The following is a 6,997-nucleotide window of genomic DNA, read 5'->3' on the forward strand; positions in this document are numbered from 1 at the left end:
TTCAATCATAGAAAATCAACTACATAATTTTGGAATTTTTAGTTTATTTTGGAATTCATCGGAACCCCAAATTCCAAAGGGTTAATTTGTAATACTTTGTTTCTTTGGCAGAAAATTAATTCCTTTGTTTCAGGGAAATGTTTGGGATCATTAGAAGAACTGGATAAATTCTCAAAAATATTTCAATCTCCTGCCATTCAATTCTGAACTCTGTTTATTGTCCATTTATTTTATTTATCCAAGGTATATATATACTGATGAACAAACATGATGGGTTGTCTATTTATCTGTTTATAGAATGGCCATTTTAAAGCACTATCTTTTTTTTCTCTCAGTTGACAGGCCAAACTTTTAAAAATTATTTTAGATTTTATTTATGACGTTCTGCAATCTTCTCAGGTTTGATGCAATCAGCACAATGTCATCTATAATCAAGAACATCTGGAAAAATACCTACTGCAAGCATGTTTTATCTGAGGTTTATGAACTTGTTTTTTTTTCTAAATAATTTTGATAATCCTATTTCAAAATAAATTACCAGTTTTGTAATCATTGGTATTTAATTTTATGCTTTTATAAATACTATTCTGAGAAATTCATAGATTTCACCAAAGGGATCCACAATAGAAAAAAAGTTAAGAACTGACCTAAAAAGAACCCTCTCTTCCATTTGTATTCATCACTGGAGATTTTCCACTATGGAAGCACACACCTTTGAACCATAGACATATATCTTTTTTTGATATAATCACATCCATTCAAAAAAATTCATTCAAAAATTGAAAAATTTTGTATGATTCTAGTCAGTTATTAAGGAATAATTTTATTCTTACTATAATCTTATGTTGTTAGTGAGAAATATGAAAAGGAAAGAAAATATGTAATAATCCAGAAGTTCAAAATCTTATAACCATACTTATAATGGGTTTAATTTATTGTAAGGACTTATTTTAAAGGACAACAATGAGCACATAAAATCAACTAATTATAAATTAACGTCTGTCACTTAATTATATTTCTGGGATTTAGATTTGGGATTTAATGTTATGGTTATGTTTAATGTTATGTGAAAGGAACATTCATTGCCAATTGTCAGATAGATGGGTCCATACTACAAAAAGTTTCACAAATACAATATGCAGGTCACATAGATAGGATATTTGATAATAAGTCATCTAAAACATACAGTCAACAGAGGTGATTTCTACTTTTAAACAGTGTGAGGCTTTTTTAGCCCAATTATAGTTATAAAAACTGTCATTTCTACCTTTATCTCTTTGCTATGTAATCTAGAAACTAAACCACATACATTGTGAGAGAAGAAAGGGGAAATGAAATGGGTTTTCCTCTGAACTGATCTTTAATTAAGAAAAAATATGCTGTTTCCAGAAAACTGAAATCCAAGGGAATATCTACAAATGGCCACAGAGAGACAAAACATCAACATTTGGGGGATTAAATAGTGTTAATTTACATTCAATAAAAACCTATAATTATATAAAGCTTTAAGACTTACAGAATGTCTTCCTCATTACTAATCTATAAGATTCATAATCCCAGTATCATCATGTCCATTTTGCAGATAAGATAGATAGCTGTCTGAGAGGTTAGGTGACTTGTCTAGGATTAAATATATAGTAAATATCTAGGATTGAATTAAAATTCAGATTTCTCCTAAGTGCAGAGCTATTTTCTATATACAGTTGTAGTAAGGAAGGAAAAATTGAAACCATAGGTCAGACTAACGATATTGAATGTGACATTAATGCCAAGTTTCAGAAATGATCTCTGAAATTTGTGTTTTATCAGAATGTAGACTGATTCAGTTGTGAATCCCACCAACTTGCAGTAAAAACAGAATGCAACAATCTAAAGCATAGATCTAATGCTACAGATATACTTTGTCAAATAATTAAAGAGCTTTCCCTTCTCAATTTTACCTACTGACTTCCCTGGCATCCTTTAAGTACAAATTAAAATCCTATCTTTTGCAGGAAACGTTTCCCAACCACTCTTAATTCTATTGCCCTCCCTCTATTAACTAATTATTTATCCCCTATTTATCCTCTATATTGTGTGTGTGTGTGTGTGTGTGTGTGTGTGTGTGTTTGTATTCCTTTGAATGTCAGCTCCTTTAGGACAGAAGCTTTCTTTTGCCTCTTTTTTAGTTCCAACACTTAACACAGTGCCTAAGACATGATAGGTGCTTAGTAAATGTTTATTGGTTGATTTATTATTGATTTAAAAGAACCAAAGAATGTCAACCTGCATATTTATTTAATCTTCTGTGGAGGATATTTGGAATAATTTGGATAAAGACAGGAAATGATAAGATTATGTGTAAGTGTTATGATCTTCATTATAAAAAGGTTCACCTATGAAGAGGAAATCTTAATAATACCAGAATATCTAGGTTAAATATCAAAATATAAATTGTTTGGAGTATAGCATTATATTTAAGATTTTATATTCCTCATTTAATTGTTTATAAAATCTGTTAAGTTTGCTATGGTGTTTGTTATAATAAATATTTTAAAAGAAAAAATAATAGGTAATGATTATTGAAACCTAAAAATCTGGATACTGACTCCTAGAAAGTTCATTTTATATAATATGTGATGGAATCAGAGAAACTGGGATTGAATTCTGACTCTTACTACCTGTATAACCTTAAGGAAGTAATTTCCCTTCCATGTTCATTATTTCCACATATGGAAAAATTAGAGAGTTACAGGGGGTTATCTCTAAGGTCCTCTTTCCTGGTACAAATACTATCATCCTCAACAATATATGTTACACATTTTTTTTCAGCCAAAGATAAAATTTATTAGAACATCTGTCATATTGGCCAGATTCTTAAGGAATCTGAACATTAGTGAGCTAATGGCTAGATTTTAAGAATCTGAGCACTTTAATAGAGACAAGATGGCCCTCATATACAGAAAGACTGTGGGAGAAATCTAGGAGTGTCCATGTAGTCTTCAGGGACTGTGAGGTAATAGAATGCCAGAGACCTGGAGCAAGTGGCCAAGAGAGAGAGAATGGAGGCTAGCTAGGATTAAGGCTGGGAAGTGACTGGGGCCATAGGGAGGTAAGACAATGGAGGGCTAGGCTAGGTTAAGGGTAACAGAGAATTGGCAGATTGGGTTTAGCCAAAATGAAAGGCCAGTTGAAGGGATTATAACCTCAGGCGAATGCCAGAGATTTGGCCATGTGGGAAAGTCCAGGATTTTTCCTTTCTGGGGTTCAGACCCCAACCTCATCATTCGCCCCTCAAACAAATGGTACTCATATTCTTTTAGGGTAAGAGGTGAAGGTCTTGGCTTCTGAAACTGCTTCCTGCTGGCAAGGGGCATAGAGCTTTTCCTGCCTTGAGGGCATCCCAAAGAGAAAGTTGATTGGAACCCAGCACAGATTGCATCCAGGGAACGATGCGGCGACATTGGCTGGTAACCACTGTTTGCTACCAACTGTAAGTGAATGGCCTGTAGTCTGGAAGACATAAATCTGACAGAAAAGACTGCAAGGCCCAGATATGACAGGTTAAAACATCCTTAGCTCTGTTTGGATTCGAATAATTCAGTCTTCTAATCATGCAGTATCAAATCCACCTCACAGCCAGATTCAGGAATAGCCAGGTGGGTAACATTCCTTTTCAAAGGAACATAATGGAGAAACTGAACCAGGAGGATCTCATCTTAGACTGAGGCTAAAATTGTCCTCTTAGCTTTTTCCAATGCTGACTTCTCACCAGTATCACATTCTCTCTGAGTGGCTTGTGGCATTTCTCTCAGATGGTAGATTATTGATTATTGATGGAGTATGATCTATCAGACAACTCAAAATAAAATCCTATGAGCTTTTACCTCAAACAGCAAGTTTCACTACTCACAATTTATGAAAACCTTTTCCAGGATTCACATATCAAATTAAAATTTGTCCTGATGTAAAAGGCAATCGTTAGAGATCATTTCTACATACTTGTAAATTCCCAACAAGACAATACCCAAACAAGCTTTTTGGCAAGTTTTACACATTTAAACAATAACCAACAATAGCCAAATTATTTTAGTAGTAACCAAATTATGAATAGTTGCTTGACATAACTGATACAAAAAGATTACCAATTTGAAACTTGATACAAACCCATTACCAATCAGGTGTCTTCAGTTTTTTTAAATGCATTTCCAAATTACTTTACACAGAGAATCAACAGCTCATAATTAACAGGTAAAACTACAAATTTAAAAGAACATGCTTACCCAAGTTGAGAGGCTAGCTTCTTTACTTTGAGCAGAATGTGCTGAACCTGGGTGATGCTTCCAGGCAAAGGTTGCCCCAGGGCCCAAGGCCATTGCCAGTGGGACCCATGCTGTCGAGGGTGAATTCAGAGGTGGGTTGGGGGAGGGTGAAACTCTCTTCTCCTGTGAGAAGGGTTAACAAAGATACCTTCTTGACTCAAGGGAAGGGAGTAGGAGAAGGGAATGACTAGGGTTATAAAGAGGTGTTTCAAAACTCCTTAATGATCACAAAACTTCCAGAATCTGCTAAGATTTTTTTTAGCTGTTCTAACTTTTCCCTGTAACCTCCACGAAGGAGGATTCAGGGGTGTAGATGGAAGGGAGTAAGTAAGCCTCAGGGAACCAAAACACCTGCAATTTTCCCAATTCCCTAGCATCAAGGGAATCAACAGAATTGGCCATATGCTTCCGGATAGAGCATCTGTCCTTGTCCTCTATGCTGAAGAAGGTGTACCCAGGTCCGTGGCCTCAAACCGACCAAGTGAACAGAGAGGCTGAAAGCATCAGGCTGAGTTCAAGACAGCCTCCTAACTGTCTGCCTAAAAAGCACTTCTAAGCCTTCCTAGGTGCTTGGAAAGTGACCTCAACTGTAGGGCAAGAAAGAAGAGTGGGGAGGCTTACATACCTTCCAGGCTTGGCTAGAGGGTTAGGTAGCTTCCCTGTACAGGTCACCAAAATGTTGAGGTTTAGAGGTTCTCAGACCCCAAAATCACAACACTCAGGTCCTGCCCAAATGAATTCTACCCAAGTCTTCTTTCAACCAAAGACAAGGTTTATTAGTACACCCATCATATTGGCCAGACTCTTAAGGAATCTGAATTTTAGTGAGTTATTGGCTAACTTTTAAGAATCTGAGTCCATGTCACACATATTGCTGTGTTCTTGTCTCAATAGGCCCTGACCATTAGTGGTTAGGAACAGATATTCAAAGAAACATAGTTCCTGTTTCTGAAAAGGAATAAGACTTGAATCAGCCTAAGTAAGCTAGATTCTTGAAAATGAAAAGTTGTGAGACTTTCTAATCTATGTTTTGGATCCAGGCAATTGACAATAACCTTTTTAAAAAAATATGTAATTAAAAGAATATAGTATATATTGAAAATGATTAACATAATCATTTCTAGAGATCTAGCTTGATAATATCAACTGATGATTTGGAATAATTACTAATTAATCATATTTCAGATATTTTTTCTCTGCCTTTTTTTGGAAAGTATATATTTTGCATATGTCGTCAATTATCTTAAAGTTGTCAGAAGTCATTGCATATAAAGCAATAATAGCTTTCAAAAAATCTGAAATATGCATTAAAATTGGCTTTAATATATGTGCATATATTAACATAGCCAAATATTCATGTATACCTTTCTTCCATTTACCCAACTTTGCAACCTTCATATATTCCTAGACTACTCATTTGCTCTTAAAAAAATACTTTTTTATTTTGTTTTACTTTTTTTCCCCTAATTAACAAATATTTATTTCCTTGCCTTCTCCTCTCCTGCCCTCCATGGGAGGATGGTGGGGTGGAACTTGTAATAAATATGGATAGTCAAGGAAAACATACTGATCATGTTTAAATATATATGTCTCATTCTGTATCGAGACTTTGGCCTCACCACTGTGACATGGGTAGCATGGTTCATCATCATTATTCTATTTATCAAACTCAAATAGAAATGGAAACCACTAAAACAGAGGTTGGGGACCTGCAGCCTGGAGGCCACATGTGGCTTTCTATGTCCTTGGGTGTTGCCATTTGACTGAGTTCAAGTTTTACAGAACAAATCTTTTTTACTAAAGGGATTCGTTCTGTGAGGTTTGGATTCAGTCAAAGGGTCACACTTGAGGACTTAAAGAACCACATGTGACCTCAAGGCCACAAGTTGCCCACCCCTACACTAAACCATGCATAAGAATATATTGCCTTCAAAAAACACATATTAACATTATCTACATTCTATTATATGTGTACTTAAATTTGTTAAATATTCTGTAATTACATTTTAGTCTGTTTCCTGTCATAGCCTGGAATGTTACAGGCCATTCTATGGGATGCTTGTATGTTACTTTTGCTCTACAATCATGATTGGTCATTACATTATTTAGAATTATTAAGTCTTTCAAAATGGTTTGTCTTTCCAATGTTGTTGTTACTGCAAAAACTTTTCCTCTGCTTTTATAGACTCCTCACTTTTTAAATCTCATAGACTAAATCAGTAGCAAAAGTTTGTCATTTCAATCACTCTTCAAAACATATCTCGTATGCTTCCTTCTCTTCAATCATATACCAACTATCTTAGTTCAGGTTTTTTATCACCTCTCACTTGAACTATTACCATATCTTCCTAATTAGTCTCTCTGTCTTAAGTATTTTCCAAATTAAATCCATCTTCAACATAGCCATCAAAGAAAATTTTCTAACATAGTTGTCTGATCATGCCACCCTCTCTACTGAATTTCATAGGGTCTCAATTCTTCTATGCTCAAACATAAATTGCTTACCTGTCAATTAAATCTCTTCCCAATCTGCCCTCTTTCTACATTCCTAGCCTACTTACCTACTATTCTCCTTCATACTCAACTGCAGATCAGCCATATGGGTCTACTTGTTCTTCCTTATATGTATCACACTGACTCCCATCTCTGTTCCTTTGCACTGCCTATCCCCTAGTGTTCTGAGTATTCTCCTGCCA

General features: G+C 35.1%; 1 pseudogene; it reads left to right on the top strand.

The window, feature by feature from the left end:
- Positions 1-4,857, top strand: part of LOC114046144 — an 85,691-nt pseudogene extending 80,834 nt beyond the window's left edge.
- The last annotated feature ends 2,140 nt before the right edge of the window (positions 4,858-6,997 follow it).

This window comes from Vombatus ursinus, unplaced genomic scaffold, assembly GCF_900497805.2.
Source record: "Vombatus ursinus unplaced genomic scaffold, bare-nosed wombat genome assembly UNPS02014781.1, whole genome shotgun sequence".
NCBI lineage: Eukaryota > Metazoa > Chordata > Mammalia > Diprotodontia > Vombatidae > Vombatus > Vombatus ursinus.